Source organism: Heliangelus exortis, chromosome 1 (assembly GCF_036169615.1).
Source record: "Heliangelus exortis chromosome 1, bHelExo1.hap1, whole genome shotgun sequence".
NCBI classification, from domain to species: Eukaryota; Metazoa; Chordata; class Aves; order Apodiformes; family Trochilidae; genus Heliangelus; species Heliangelus exortis.
In genome coordinates, this window is record NC_092422.1 from 113267197 (window position 1) to 113282355 (window position 15159).

General features: G+C 48.5%; 1 protein-coding gene across 2 annotated transcripts in view; it reads left to right on the forward strand.

The window, feature by feature from the left end:
- Positions 1-1719: 1719 nt before the first annotated feature.
- BOC (BOC cell adhesion associated, oncogene regulated) overlaps positions 1720-15159 on the forward strand; it is a 58144-nt gene continuing 44704 nt past the window's right edge. For both annotated transcript variants that reach the window (XM_071759369.1, XM_071759379.1), the window contains exon 1: positions 1720-2150. The gene's annotated coding sequence lies outside the window, so the exon portion shown is untranslated. The remainder of the gene's footprint in view (positions 2151-15159) is intronic.

Here is a 15159-nt window from a genome sequence, read left to right on the forward strand (position 1 = left end):
AAGGAGGAAGGAAGTTTTCATTCAACCTGCTAAGTCCACCCATTCAAATGCAAGGTAAAGAGTCATCAATAAGTATTCCCCTGGAACTCAAGAAACCCTGCAGAAAAATCAGTTTTGACGTTTTCAGTATCCCTGTCATAAAACTAGGAAATAAGAAACCCCACATATAAAAAACCCCAAATACCTAAAATTACCCTTATGCATGAGAAATGGGTAATCCAGGAGCACAGGACCCTCCTACAGTTTCAGTGAGCAGGAACAGCCCTGAAACCTACTGATGACACAAGGATAAACTTTTACTCTTTCAACTTCTTCCCTGACTGAAGGACCTCAGATTTAGAAACTACATGATGTTTATCATCTATGCTCCATGCCTCACAAAAACATGAGAAACTAATCCTGACCTTTCAATGACAGATTTGTTTCAAGCTAGTCTTGAAAGGAATGGGCTGTCTTAATTTAGCAAATGTTAGCTCACATGCTTTGGGAGAAAACTGCAACCTGAAATGAACATTTGGGTGCATCTTATTTAATCGTGGTGAATGCAGAATTTTGCCTTTTACATAGTAATTTTTCTTCCTCCTTCTGACCTTCCTTGCCTTCATTTTGATCCAGGCCCCTTTATGTCCTGATCCAGAGGGTCTGTCCTGGGTCCCACACTAGCCCCAAGAGGATGGGATCACTCTTCTGGAAGTAATGAACCTGTGGGCAACGTTGGACAGTGAAAGCACATCAGGTCCCCACACAAACACGGGTTAAGTCCATGAGGCAGGTAGGCAGATGCTTGAAATTCAGTGGCTCAGCAGGGGAAACTGAGGCACATAAGCGATGATAGGACTTGCTTCATCCCACCCAGCATCCTACCACCACTGGGAGCCTGGAGGAGGGCAGGAGTATGGGCTGGGCAAACCGTGGCAGTGCTCACACATGGTTGCTCCTATGGACCTAGCAGCTGCCTGGCAGCATATGGATAAGACATATAGGAAAGGTGTCATTCTCCCTTGAAGTTCGACAGGTGGTTGGAGAAATTTCTACTCAACCCTCACGGCTTGGTCCCTCCTGGAAGAGGGTGTGGGGGGAGAGGGTTTCTCCCACGACCTCCGCTACAAAGCCTGTTAGCAACATTTTTACCAGCAGCCCATTTCGCTACAAATGGGGCTGCTGTCCCTTCGCCCTTCACCGCCACGGCTGCCATCGCGTTTCACAGCTGGGATGAGGCGGGATGGCCGCCGGTGCGGGGACACTCGGGGACACTCCGCCAGCCGCCGGGGAGGCCACTTCACCCAGAGAGGCCTGGCGGCTGCCTCCTCACCACCTCCCCGCCATCCCCCTGGGCCCGGGGGGAGCCCCGGCCCCGCCAACCCCGCGCCCTCCCGCCTACCCCGGCCAAACTTTTCGGCCCAACTTTCCCGCTTCCGCCTGCCGGGAGGGAAGAGGGGGGGGAAGAGGGACGGGGAGCGGCCCTATGGGTGCCGGCGGCCTCTTTAGGGGGTGGGCAGCGGAGAAATGAGGTCCGTCAGTGTTCTTACGGGGCGGGGAGGGACATAGACACACACCAGGGAGGGGGGAAGCCTCAGCGTGGCTTGCGAGGAAGGGGTTTTATTTTGCTTTTTCTCCTCTCTCTGGCTCCTCCTCTCTTCTTCCCTCCTCCTCAGGGGGAGGGGAGGAGGGAGGCTCTGGGGCAGGAGTAGCCGGGGCCGGGAATTGTTTGGGAGTTCAGTCATCCAAAAGCCGTCTCCCGTATGGAGGGTCTGGCTTCCCGCATCCCCGCGCCTCTTCCCTCCTCCTCCTCCTCCTTCTCCTCCTCCTCTCGCCGCGCCTGAGCTCTGCGCGGCCCCCCCATCCCCAGCGGCAACCCGCAGGAAAAGCACAACCAACCCCCCCAAAACAAGTCCTCCTCCTGCCTCTCCCTTCCCCCCCCAACAGGCTTTTCCCTTCTCTTTTCCTCTCTCTTTTTTATTTTTTTTTTCTTTCTTTCTCTGTGTGTGCGTGTGCTGAATTCCCTGCAGATCCGGCCTGGAAGTTCCCAGCTCCTGGAGTTAAGCCTCTTTGTTGCTTCCCTTCGTTTGGGGCATCTTTGTTGTTTCTTCCCCCCCCATCCCTACCCCCCCCCTGCCCCACCTCCACTGCCTGCTCCACTGGAGATTGCGGTGAGTGAAGCGAAGGGGGCCCAGGCCCAGCGAGGGGTCGGGAGGATGGCTGTGGCGGGCAGCGGGGCGCAGCTCTTTCCCCCTTCTCTATAGCCGGCGACAACGCCGGCCACCAATCTTTGTGTCAAGAGTTCGGGAAGTTGGCCGTGGGGATGATGCGGGGGGAAAAGGGGGATCTGTGGAGGGACGCGGGAGAGGTGACAGGGGGAGGAGTGGAGGAGGCTCCGCTGCGTTCCCCTTCCAGCACGGGGCTTGTTTTTTCGCTTGTGCAGGTGAGATGCGGGGGGCTTGGCCTTTTCCCTCTCCAGCTCTTGCTCCTCGGTGGGTTGGTGTTAATGGAGGGCCCAGTGCACGCACACGCATCGCCGTGCTCTGGCGCTTGCCTGAAACTTCTCCAAAAGTTTGGTCCACCGCATCGCCCCATCCTCGCCGCCAGACAGTCGAGGAGGGACGGTGCACGGCGGGGAAAAGGGGAGAGGGAGAAGCCGTACGAAATAAACCCCAGATTCATCCCCCGTTGCTCCAGCTCTTGTCAAAAGCTGATGGGAGGCTGCAGGCGAGAGCCGGCAGATGCAAAGGCATTTAGGTTCCTGCCCTTTGGAAGGGGCTGGTGTTGCTGCTGCTGTATAGAAAAGAGGGGGTGGGTAATCTGCGACTAAAATTTTTGTCGTCTTCTTGTGTGACCGTAGAGTTTTTAACCCCGGTGCAAGGATGAGGAGCCATTTGGGTCAGGGGAAGTAACTTTCTGCTCGGTGGAGGGATGCTGTAGGATTTGCGCACGTCTGCCTCGCTGCTTGGACTGCAACTTTGGCAGGTCCTCTCGATGGTGACTGCAAACAGAAAACGTATTGGGGGAAAAGTGGGATGCTGTATTTGTAGATGTGTCCAAACGAGACTAATAAGTGCTCTGAAGGTACTTATACTTGCTTTGAAAAAGAATAACAGACTTTACCAACATGCCTGGCAGGCAAAAGATTTAATACAGATCTTGTATCTTTGAGCACTTATCCAGCTAATTCTGGTACCCCAAGTGTTATTTCCCTGGTATTGTAGGAAAGGCAGTTCAGGTCTATTAAAGGAGTTTTTTTGTCCGTGTTTGTTTTAAAGAAACTCTCTTGACCTCTCTGCAGCATTATGTGAGTGGAATGAATCCACACACACACAGTGTGCCTGTGCATAATTCCTGGCGTATCTTAACTTACTTGTTTTTCTTAGTGCCCAGTTCTCTTGATTTCTACATCACTGCTGTGGTGTCTTTTTGACACATTCATTTGCAATCTGGCATTAAGGTTTATTTTCCCATGGGCTAACAAACTACTGTGGAAAATATTGGAAGAATGTGGGTGTTTTGTAAGTAGGATTTAATCTTAGTTTTCTTTTGAAACTAACTGCCTTAGCATGCATACCTTTAGAGGAGTGTTCTTGCATATTTATGCGTTATACATAGATGGACACAGTTTTATTTAATAGGTTGGATATTGAGGTTTATGAGGTTAAATATTGAGAGATTTCAGCCAAAACACATCCTGGGGTTGCTGCACTGATTTGTTCTGTTTATTTAAGTGACCCAAAGAAATGATGGTGGAATAACTGCCATTGCTCATGCAAGTCATTTTGGGATCTTCTGAAGTAAATAGGACAATTAGGGAGAGCTGTGAGCTTGGACAAGAAAAAAAATGGAGTTTTGTTCCATGTACTTTTCTTAGCTCTGCCCTCTAGATACAATTACTGGGACTCATCCTATGTGTACAATGCAGACGAGGTCCCAGGAGGTGTTTGCTGTGGGCGTTGAAGTCAGATGCAGAGCAGTCCTCTCTGCTGGTGCAGTTCCCATTGGGGAAAATGAAGTAGGTTCAGCTGAAGGGTACACAAGGGTCCTGTGCAGATTTGAAAAGCAAGTTCAGTTTTCTCCCTCTGTCTTGTACACACACACACAGAAGAGCTCTTTTTGAGAGACATCCCACTACAAGTAGCTGAATCCACATAAATCTCGTCTCTGATAGGCACAAAGTAGAAATATTATAGTTGAATTCATGTGCTACAAACTGGCATGTAAGTCTTATGGGTGACTTCCCTATGGCCTGGAAAATAGTGCTTTTCTGTATCTTGAACTGACACGATACCCCTGTAAGCTCAGAGTGAGAGACTCTTGAATGTTGCTAAGTGAAACTCAGTGCCTGATGTTCCCTTAGGCTGTGAGACTTATGGCTTGGAATTTTGCTCTTTTAAAAGACAGGGGAATCATTGCACAGTCCCTCTCATTCCTTGAAATTCTGCTCTGTCCTCAAAACTAGCAGCAGACAGATGCTTCCAAGCCCTCAACACCAAACTAGCAGCCCTGCAGTGCTTTCAGGATGCTGGTACAGCTAGGACTAGGACCAGCAGAGTTGGTCCTTTGGGAGTCTGCTGGAGCCTCCTGCACAGCAAGGAGTGTTGCAGGTGGGGATGTGGAGTGAACAGCCTGTTTGTCCCCATCTTCCCCAGTGATGCAGAGGGGAAACTTCCTTTCCTGTGTTAAGAAAGGTAATCCATTTAGGGCAAATTTGTATTTTTGTAGTTTCTCATTACTGTTACTGAGTCACCACACCTGACTGAAACACCAGCAAATCTACCTGCCAGTGCTTCACCACCTCTTCCTGAGTCCCATGTTCTTGGGATCACAGAGGCTCCTGAGAGCTTTTTCTTTTTTAAAAAAAACCACCTCTATTACTTCTTATGCCTGGGCAGTGGGTGAGAAAAAGGGAGATGGGGCAGGAAAGACAAGACTTCAGGTGGAAGTGCAGGGCTTGGATGTGGGGCTGTTCGAGCTCTGTCCTCAGCTGGGGAATGAGCTTAAACAAGTTCCTCTGCAGCCCTGTGCTTTGGTGATTTTTTCCATACAGAAAACGAGGCTAAACTTGGAACCAAGAGCTGTGTCAGGGCAGATACTGCCGTCCATGTTGGACTCATCAGCCGACCAGCACCCACCCTGATGTCTGACAGACCTTCTCTGCTGTGCCAGGCATCTCTGGGGCTGCTAGAGGGATGGAGAGGCACCTCAACACGTCTGAAATCACTCCTTTTGCCCCATTGTGTGCCTTGTGAAGGGAGGGAGCAGTTACAGAGAAGTGTGTGGAGGGCCATGTTGTTTGTTTTAGCCCAAGTTGGCCTGAAGGTGGGTTTTTGGAGACCTGGGTCTCAGTGCAGTCACTCAGCCCACAAGAAGTTACAGCAGGAGTAGGCCAGTGTAGCTCCGGGTTACAAAAGTTTCTTTGGCAGTGAATAACAGTGGATCAGTTGTTTTAATGACACCAAGTGCCTCGGAGGTACAAGGTGCAGTTCCCTTGGGCTTCTTTGCACTTTAAAGATGATTTTAGGTATTAATGCTAGGGTGTCAGGCACCAAGGCTTGCAAAGGTCTTGGTTTAAAGTTACCTCCCAGGCTAAAAACTTTGCAGTGCAAAGTCTGTGCTGTGGATGGAATATCCCTCAATGAAAAAGCTCTCTTGCAAACTCTTTGGACACTTCCTGTTTCTGGTTAGACTGAAAACATCCTGAGGGAAAAACCTACTGCTGTGTATTTTGGTGCTCCTGTGGTCAGTCTCAGTTTAAGAGATTGTTACATATTCCAGTTCCTAGGCCACAGGAACAATTTAAGGTGAAGAGTGACTAAATGAATTGCAGGTCCTTAGGTAGAACCAGGGTGGATATCCTACAGCTTTCTAAATGTATTTTGGGTAGTTGTTCAACAAAAGATATCACAAGTGTCTTTTTTTTTTTTCCTCTGCTCTTTGGTTTAGTTCATCTTGGCCCTGAATCACACAACATTGTTTCTGGTGCTTCCTTGGCTGAACATAGTGCTTGAGGCTGGTTGTCTGGAGGGAATGCTTGCAGGATGGGAAGCTTTGGAAATGTGCTTTGTATGCATATTTACACGTAAGGGTTTTTTAAAATCTGCTCTCCACAGGAGCATGGGCTCCAGCAACACAGTTCTTTGAGCATCAGTGGGAAGCTGAGGCAAAAGGAGCATGGATGCAGTGGAAGCAAGTCAGTTGAAGAGCTCAGAAAGATATTTATTGCGGGTGAAAAAAAAAAACCAAACCAACAAAAACTCGATGCTTACACAGTCCCAGAGCTGCCAGAGGCAGTACAGGGGTTTCTACATAGACAGGGATCAACAGATCCCTGCCCTGAGGATGTTGCATGCTCCTTTTATTAAAATGGCCTCTCTTCTTTTCCTGCAAAAGGACAAATGTAGTGGGAGGCTCAGCTGTGCCTGGTGGGGTTGTTAGCAGAGCACCTGGCACAATGCAGACAGGGTGCCTGAGAGGGGCTCTCAGGGCTGCTGCTGTGTATTGTAGGAGCTCTTGAGTAAGAGGCAGTGCCAATTTATTTTGGCTCTGGTGGGATCGATGGAGGGAAATGTGCTTCAGGGAGCATGTGGGACGTGCTTGAGCTTCTTCGCCTTCCTCGCAGGCAGTGTGCCAGCACAGAGGTGAGAGCCAGACTTTACCCTTGCTTTATGCTCAGCTGCTCTGGGGAGGTTGTTGCCCTGTGTCCCAGACCCTTCCCTGAGCTCCTCTTCAATGTGAGGATGGTGACTGCATCTTGTGCCCATGCAGCTTGCTGGGTGAAGTCCAAACCACACCACAGCATGTTGCCCCTGTGTAAGCCCACTGTTGTTGAGTTCACAGAGGTTTTGGGCTGTGGTGTATCTATATATGTCTGTGAAAGCCAGATGGTGTTTGGAAAACCAGTCATTTTTCATTAACTTCTGTGCCCAGCATAGGCATTAAGTCTTGCACCCCGAGCCCTGCAGCAGCAATGACATTTTGGCTCTCTAAGGTCCGCTCTGGCAAAAAAGATTAGCCAGCAGGTCATACTCTTATACACAGACACAGTCCTGGGGCCCTGCCAAATGCAAGGATGTGTTCACTGGTTGCCGTGTCAGCGAGTCTGAACAAGCTTGTGTGTCTAAACACTGTGCTCAGGCTCTTCTTTAAATCATAAGAACGGAGAAGAAAAAGTTTCTAAGATCTCTGCCAGAGCTGTGTTGTCAGCTTTCAGATGCCAGAATGAGGTTGCTTTTTATTTTTCTCCTAATTAACAAAAGGACAGGTTAGGCAAAGCCATATGGATCAGTGTTGAGCTTAGTGTGGTTAAGAAATTTTGTGGTGATATAAACCTACCGAGGTAGTCGTGGAGAAAGAGACCTCAAATGTGGATATGCTGGCTTAGAATATAGAATTATTATGCAAAATGCAGCTTCCTCTGATAACGTCACTGTAATTTATCCTGGTACTTTTAGCTTAGAGCATCCACCTTGCTTGGTGATGCCCGTGTTTCAGGGCAGAGCCTGGGATTTGAGGAGAACTGGGTTGATTCCCCTCTAAACCACAAATTTCCCCCCAAGCTGGAGCGGGATGCTCTTTGCCTCAGCTTTCCACCTGCAGAACCTGCAAGTGGCACTTCCCTGCCTCCTTGTGGTGTTGAGGCCAGGTTTGCTGGCTATCAAGGGAGACCTCAGGTTTGCTGGCCCTCCAAAAGCTGCCCAGATAAGGACCATGCTTGGTTTCATCAGAGAGCCTCCTGCGGCATTGGCAGCCCAATGGGAGGCTCCTGTGGTTGCCTCAGGGGACATCCACCCCTGCATGTGGGCTCTGTAAGGGCTGTGTGATGCTTTTGGTTTGGAGGTTGGGCTGAGTGTTTGGCTGCAGAGAAGCTGCTCTCTGAGCATGATCCTTGGGGAGTCTAGCCTAGGTAGTAGCATTGCAGCTGCAGCAAATTTATGGCTCCAGCCAGTAGTGGTACAGAGAGGCCATTGTAATCCTATGTAGTGTACAGTCTCGACAGGCAAAGTGGCTCCTGGGTTGTTTTTTTTTGTTTTTTTTTTTTTCTTCCCTCCTCCACTCCATCCCTTCACGTCTAGCTTTATGAAGTTCCTCCCCTTAAATTGCAAATTTGGCCTTATCTTCAAAGAAGCCCTTTGGTGCCAAGCTTTTAAAGGTAGGGAGGAGGTGAGAGCAAAAACATCAAATCCATTAGCAGCCCAGTTGCCAGAGAAAATGTTTTTTAAAACAAAATCTGAAACCTTAGTGTTTGAGATCCAAAGCTGAGATTGAATACAAGTATGGGCCTTGTCCCCAGAGAGTCGCGGTGCTGGGAATACGCTGGCAGAGACCATGGAGTGAGGATTCTTGTGCATGCACGCACACAAATAGACAATTATTTGAAAGCCAGTAGTACTCTGGATGCTGAATAATAATTTACTTCATCTAGTGCCTTCTGTCCCAAGTTACTCCCTGAGCTCTAGTTGATGTGGAGACAGTTCTTGTCACTCCAGCCCTCCGATGGATGGCAGTCCCCTCTGGGCCAGGAAGGTGGTGCTTGCTTGCAGGTTCCTTGGCCATGGGTGGTAAAAAGGGCTAGCTGGCCCTGCTTCTTTAGAAAGGTGATGGCAATGGAATTTTTACCTTTTTTTCCCACAGAAGAAAGCTGCTTGTTTAACAAACCCAAGCACTGTCAGATTGAAGGGAGGTGGGTTTGAGTCCCAGTGTCAAGAAATGTTTTCAAAAACATGCAGGGTGAGATTTTTCAAAAACACCTGGGGTGACTTTAATGATGTGGTGGAGAGTCAATGAGACTTGTGCACTGAGAGACCAGACATCTCTCCTCTTGCTTTTTAAGGTCACCAGCATGGCAGCTGCTCAAATTAGTCCCTGCCACCTACTCCTGCATGGAGGTGGATTTACTATTCAAAAGTGGCTATCAGGCACATCTTGGTTTGCAAACAAAGTGCAGCTTCTAAGCCAGCACCATCTGGGCAGAAGGAAAGCACAGTGGCCCAATTATCCAGCAGTAGTGTGGTCTGAATCCAATAAGGAACACCTCAGCACCAGTTCCTTCTGGGATCTTGCAGCATGACCATACCTCAGCAGAGCTCTGGGCCCTTGGCAGAATGAAGGCTTGATATCTCTACTAGTTTTTGAGTCCCTCAGGGTGCTTCCTTACCCCTCAGCTGGCCAGGCAGGGTATCTGGCTTGTAGGTGTCAGCCACTTCTGGAGCCAGAGACTTGTAGGGTGAGACAGAGATTTGAGAAGCTGGAGCATGGAGGGCTCCTTGGAGATCACATGCTAGCTGCTTTCTTTCATCACTGTTTAATCACTCTCATATTGCTCTTGGGGTGCATGGGGATGACCTGGAAGGAAAAGGTCTTTGCTTCCCAAAGGGCAAGGAGCAGAGCTTCTGGTTGCATACCAGCTTGTGCCTGAACATTTCATAATGCTGCAGAGAAAGAGTCCAAGGCAGCACAACAGCTAGTTGCTTTTGAGAACCTTGCTGCTTTGGGTGCCCAATCCCTGCTCCAGACCCTGCCAGAGATGGCTGCCCAGCCAGCAGAGAGAGAGGGAGAAGGTCTGGGATGATGGTCAGCTATGCTCAGTGACCATGCAGGCTATTAGCTCGGTGATGGATATTGAGGAAGTGGTGGCAATACCAAAGTATGGAGCTGAAGCTGCTGGAGTCTGGATATGTGTTTGCTGACTCTGATGCCCTCTTGGCAGGGAGGTGAGTAGCCAGTTTGGGGAGGTGTTTGGGAAAAGCAGGATGGTTTACATGGCCACAGCAAGACAAGCCAGCCTTGTATCTCATAGGACAGGCACCAGTCTACTAGCAAGAGATGACTGTAGTTAACCTGGTACACAAATGTGTAATATAAGCTGTGGAATCCTGCTGATTGCAACATGAGGCCTGTTGTCTTTTGTGGGAGCAAGGGTACACTTTACTTCATTATTAACGTAGCAAGTTAGGCAGAAATATACTTGCTAAATGTACAGTTTTCAGGTTTTCCTCATGATTGCCTGAACCTCATGATTATCCTATAATTGCCTGGACAGTAGGTTTGGGGAGGAGAGAAGAGGAACGCAAAGAGAACAACATCAGGAGCAAAGTGGCGAGCTGTGTTTATCATTGTTGCTTGACCTGCACTTTACTCTTTAATTTGTCTCCCCTGGGATAGCTTTGGACATCCCTAGCCTCTGAGCCACTTCAAAGAACCACCTTTAAAAAACTTCCCAAACTAGTGACCAAGCAAACAAGCAAAACTTCCAGCAGCCACAAAAATGTGAGCATAACCCAATTTTTGCATAGCTTCAGCATTGAAGATAAGTAGAGTTTCTTAACATTACTGCTTTGGATGAAAGGCCTGACATGCCATCTTACCCCATCACTGTATTCCAAAACCCAAATTATTATTTGTATTTCAGTTTTGTCTACATGTTTTAGCCAAGCCTGGGACCCAGCTGTGTTAGATAACTTGTAATGCAAGATGGTTTCTGCATCCCCATTCAAAACAGCCAGGAGATAAAACCAGAGCATGGAAAAGGAACCATGTGCCTTGGAATGACTCAGGAGGTCGGGCTGGAGCTTGGTACACACCCTGTGTTGCCTGATACCCAGTCCTGTGCTCCTGCTCCTCAGAAGAGGAGGTTAAAGTCAAGGGCTTGACTGAGGGTCTGCCTTTAAGCTGAGCATTGTCCACTGTAGAGTCTCATCTCCCTTATCACCCAGCTCATATCAGGTAATAAAGAGTGATGTGGGTTCCCATGCTCCAGTAAGTGGTTGCCTAAATGGGGCAACAAGTGGTTTTGGTAGTACCTTGCCTCTGCAGCATGCCTTGCATCACAGTGGGCAGCCAGTCTCATGGAGCTGAGATTCCTGTCTTCAGAAGGCAAATGAGCTTGAGGTCTGCTGGGGTGGTGTGGGAGCAAAGCAAGAGTGTGTGGCTGAAGGGGAAGGAAAGGAGCCAATTATGACTTTAATTCATAGAACCATTTTGGTTGGAAAAGACCTTTAAGATCATCAAGACAAACCATTAACCCAGCACTGCCAAGTCCACCACTAAACCATGTTCCTAAGCACCACATCTACATGTCCTTTAAACACCTCCAAGGGATAGTGATTCAACCACCTTCCTGGGCAGCCTGTTCCAGTGTTTAATAACCTTTTCAGTGAAGAAGCTTCTTCTAATATCCAGTGTGAACAGAACTTGAGGCCATTTCCTCTTGTGCTATTGCTTTTTACTAGGGAGAAGAGACCAACATCCACCTCGCTACAGTCTCCTTTCAGGTAGTTGAAAGTGATAAGGTCTCTCCTCAGTCTCCTTTTCTCCAGACAAAACAACCCCAGTTCCCTCAGCCACTCCTTGTAAGGCTTGTGCTCTAGACCCTTCACCAACTTTGTTGTCCTTCTTTGGACATGCTCCAGCATTTCAGTGTCTTTCTTGAAGTGAGGAGCTCAGAGCTGAACACAGTTCTTGAGGTGCAGCCTCGCCAGTGCTGAGTACAGGGTCATGGTTGCTTCCCTGCTCCTGCTGGCCACACTATTTCTGATGCAGGCCAGGATGCTCTTGACCTTCTTGGCACACTGCTGGCTCATGTTCAGCTGGCTGTTGATCAACACCCCCAGGTCCTTTTCCTCTGGGCAGCTTTCCAGCCACTCTTCCCCAGGCTTGTAACTTGCATGGGGTTGCTGTGACCCAAGAATAGGACCCAGCATTTGGCCTCTTAGAGTTGGCCTTTTGATCCAGCCTTCCTGATCCCTCTCTAGAGCCTTCCTGCCCTCAGGCAGATCAACACTCAAAAATTCTGTCAGCTACTTTTCAGTTGTGGCATTGTGCTTCAAAGGATACCTGGGAAGGCAGAGGGCCTGTGTAATGGAAGTGTTTCCCTTGCCGCATGCAATCTCAAGGAGAACATTTTCATTATATAGAGAATGTGTGCTTTCTTTCTTGAGGGGTCTGGGACCATGCTTCTCCTGCTCTGGAGGCACTGGCTCTCAGTGCCCAAGCCTAGGATAAACTCTTAACATGTGGTGCTAAGGCCATGTCTGTGGCTTACGCTGTGTCCCAGGTGCAAGCACTGATGTTGCTCCCCTCTCCCCGGTCAGCACAGAGGGACCCTCTGCTTGAGGGAGGTGCAGGAGGAGAAATGAGGAACAGCAGGGGTACAAAGAGCTGCTCTGCAGTGTTGAGCACATGGGTGTGGACCCATTGGAATACCTGAAAGCTAACCTGATCCCTGCAGGCACTGCTAGGTCAGGATGGAGCAGCTGTGTGGATGCTAATGACAGGACAGGAGCAAAACATGGCTTGGTGGGGTATCTGGGAGCTATTTTTCAGGTGTGTTTGGATTGCTTCAGTGAAAAGTGGGCAGGTTCCTTCACTCCTCCTTTCTTGTCTGACTTTTTTGGGGAGCAGATGGGGGTGCATAGGCATTTTCTGGCACCTGTTTGTTTGCAAAGAGAGATGGGCAAACTCTACTGGCTCATGGCCATGCCCTGCTGCTGGGTGAATAAATGCTTCATTGCATAGAGAGATGCTTTGAATTACACTGTTTTTAATGGCACTGTGTAACCAAGGGCTCTTTGTGGCTGGGTAAGAGCCAGAGAGAGAAGCCTATCTGAAGTAGAATTCCTCTGTTTTGTGAGTGGGTTTGATCTGCTCTCTTCAAGCCAAATAATTTAATTACAGAATGAAATCTCAGGTGAGGTGTTTAAGCCCTTATAGTTTCTCGTTGGCTCAGTCAGTGCCTTGGGAGTGGTAGGAGATGCCAGGCAGCTGCACAGTAAGGGCTTTTTCTTCTCTTTTGGTCCCAGGTCATTGGGAAAGAAAGTGCATGAAAGACTGTGAGGAGGCACTAATGTAGCTTAATTTCTGCCCAGCTGAATTAGGCAGTGTGTAAGATGGAAAAGGCGTCAAAAAATTGGTTTATGCTGCCCATCCATCCTTATGCTTAGGGGAAGTAGTCTATTTCTCCTGGCATGCACATCCCTCTCATTTTATTTGGGGAGGGTTTTTTTTTCCCTCAGACTCGTCAAGAGAGAGGGAGAAAAGGATTGCAGCTGAAGCCACTAGTGTGCCCCCCATTCCCTATGTGCGTGCTGCCTCCCAAAGGATGTGGGGGCTGCTGCCAGGCCCTCGCATCCCCCTTTCTCCCCATTTTCTGGCTTTAATTTCCTCTTTTCTGCCTGAGGTCCCTGTATGCCAACAGCAGTTGCCAGGCTGAGAGAAAAGCTTGTTGGACTGTATCCCGGATGCCCCTGTCCTTACTTGTTTTGGGGAAGGCTGATAAGGAACAACTGGGGGTGCTTCCCCAGGCACCAGGCTGCTGCTGGAGAGGTGCTACCAGCCTGCACTGACCTGGGGCAAGCACGGGGTGCTGGCATGTCAGAGCGGGTTCAGGGAGCCCTTGCCTGGGCAGGGTGGCTGCCTGCAGTTGCAGGCAGGGCTGCTGCCTCCCCAGAGGTTATTCTGGAGAAGTACCATCCTTGAGAGGAGAGCCACATCTCTCCTGCCCTTCTCTCCCCCTAGCTGGTGGATTGGGGATCAAGGGTTCAAAGGCAGCATTTTCAAGTCTCAGCCAGCGTGTGTTTCCAATCTCAGTGTGTTTTGCAAACTGGGAGGGTTTTGTGTTGAGCTGTCTCCTCACAGGCAACCAGTGGAGCAGCTGAGTGGGGCCTGCAGACATGTCATGCTCCGAGGTGCCAGCATCTGCATGGGGCATGTAGGCACTGGGCCAGAAAACCTCAGCAAACTGTTAATGAGCCACTGTAATGAGCAACTCTTAGTGATTGAGAGCTTTATCTGGGAGCCTGCCACCTTCAGCTTCTAGAGCTTTCTGCCTAAGAAATACATGAGTAAATGCAAAGGGTAGATAGGAGTTGGGAAGGAAGACCCTAAAACAAAGATCCTTGGAAAGGCACATCTGTAGTGAACCTCAAGGGATTGCTTCCACCTGAGGCTCCTCATATGGTTTTTTACAGGTTTCCTTACCTACTTGAAGGCTGCAAAAACCAATTAATTTTCCATGTAACTCTTGTGTAGTCAGTAGGTAAGACCAGCAGAGGTTTCTCTGTGGCTTTTACAGTGGAGGCTTTCCAGAATCTTTGCTGGGCTGCAAAACCCCAGAGACTGTGATGGATGTGTTCCCCTCTTGCATGGGGAGAGACGCTCCCAACAGATGTTTGTTATTGGCAAAGCAAAGCAGAGGAACAGACAAACTTCAGCTGGTGAGAAATGCAAAGGAAAATTATTGTTGCCTCCATGGTGGACTTACAGAGGGAATTCTAGAAGCTGCTTTTTCCCCCATTGTTACAGTTTATGCTTATATAGCTTATCTCTTTTGTGAGGGACTATGAAATCCTGCAGCATATTGTAAATGTGACTATATGCGAACAGCTTGCTTTAGCCATCCCAGGCAGAGTGGGATAACTGGCTTTAAAATCGTGGATTTAAAATCTCAAAACTGAGGAGTGCTTTTCATCCTAAAAGAGTTGATGGTATTTTCTAAATTAAGAAATTTCCCTATTGGTAGTTCTGAGATTTTGTGTCACTTCTATATCTGAGTTTTTTATAGCTCAGTTACCAGAGGTAGAGAGGAAGTCCTTACTCCTTTCCACTTCTAGTGTGGTATTTGTGGTCTGTAGCGAGTGACAGCATTTAACATAATTTGGAGGGAAGGTACTGACTGAGCTGGCCTACAGCTGACTTAGTGAAAGTTTTTTCCAGGGGTATTTAGTGCTATGGGACAGTCACAGACTTCCCTTCTCAAAGAATGCGTTGACAGTCTCTGTAAGCAATTAGAGATAAATGTCCTTAAGGCAGAGGATGTCTTTTTATTGTGGTTTTGTAGGGTACCTAACACCGAGGTCTTAAAGGAGTCTCTGTAAAATCAGAGAATTGAATACTTCTTATGTTCCTCTATGGGGCAGTCATGTAAGAAACTTTGGTAGATCCAAAGAGTTTTAAGTATTTTTTTTTCCTGGTGGGCAAGTGAACAGACGTCAGAGGTTTGCTATGTTCTCCCAGAAAACTGGTATCCTTTGGAGAGGGTGATCTGACCTTTTCTGTGAAATGCCTACTAACATCTGCCAAGCGAAGGTGATTGTTGCATCAAAAGGCTTTCTAAATTGGTAAAGCAATTTACAGCAGAGGAATTCTTTTGCAGCAGAGGAATAAATAGACTTCTTGGCT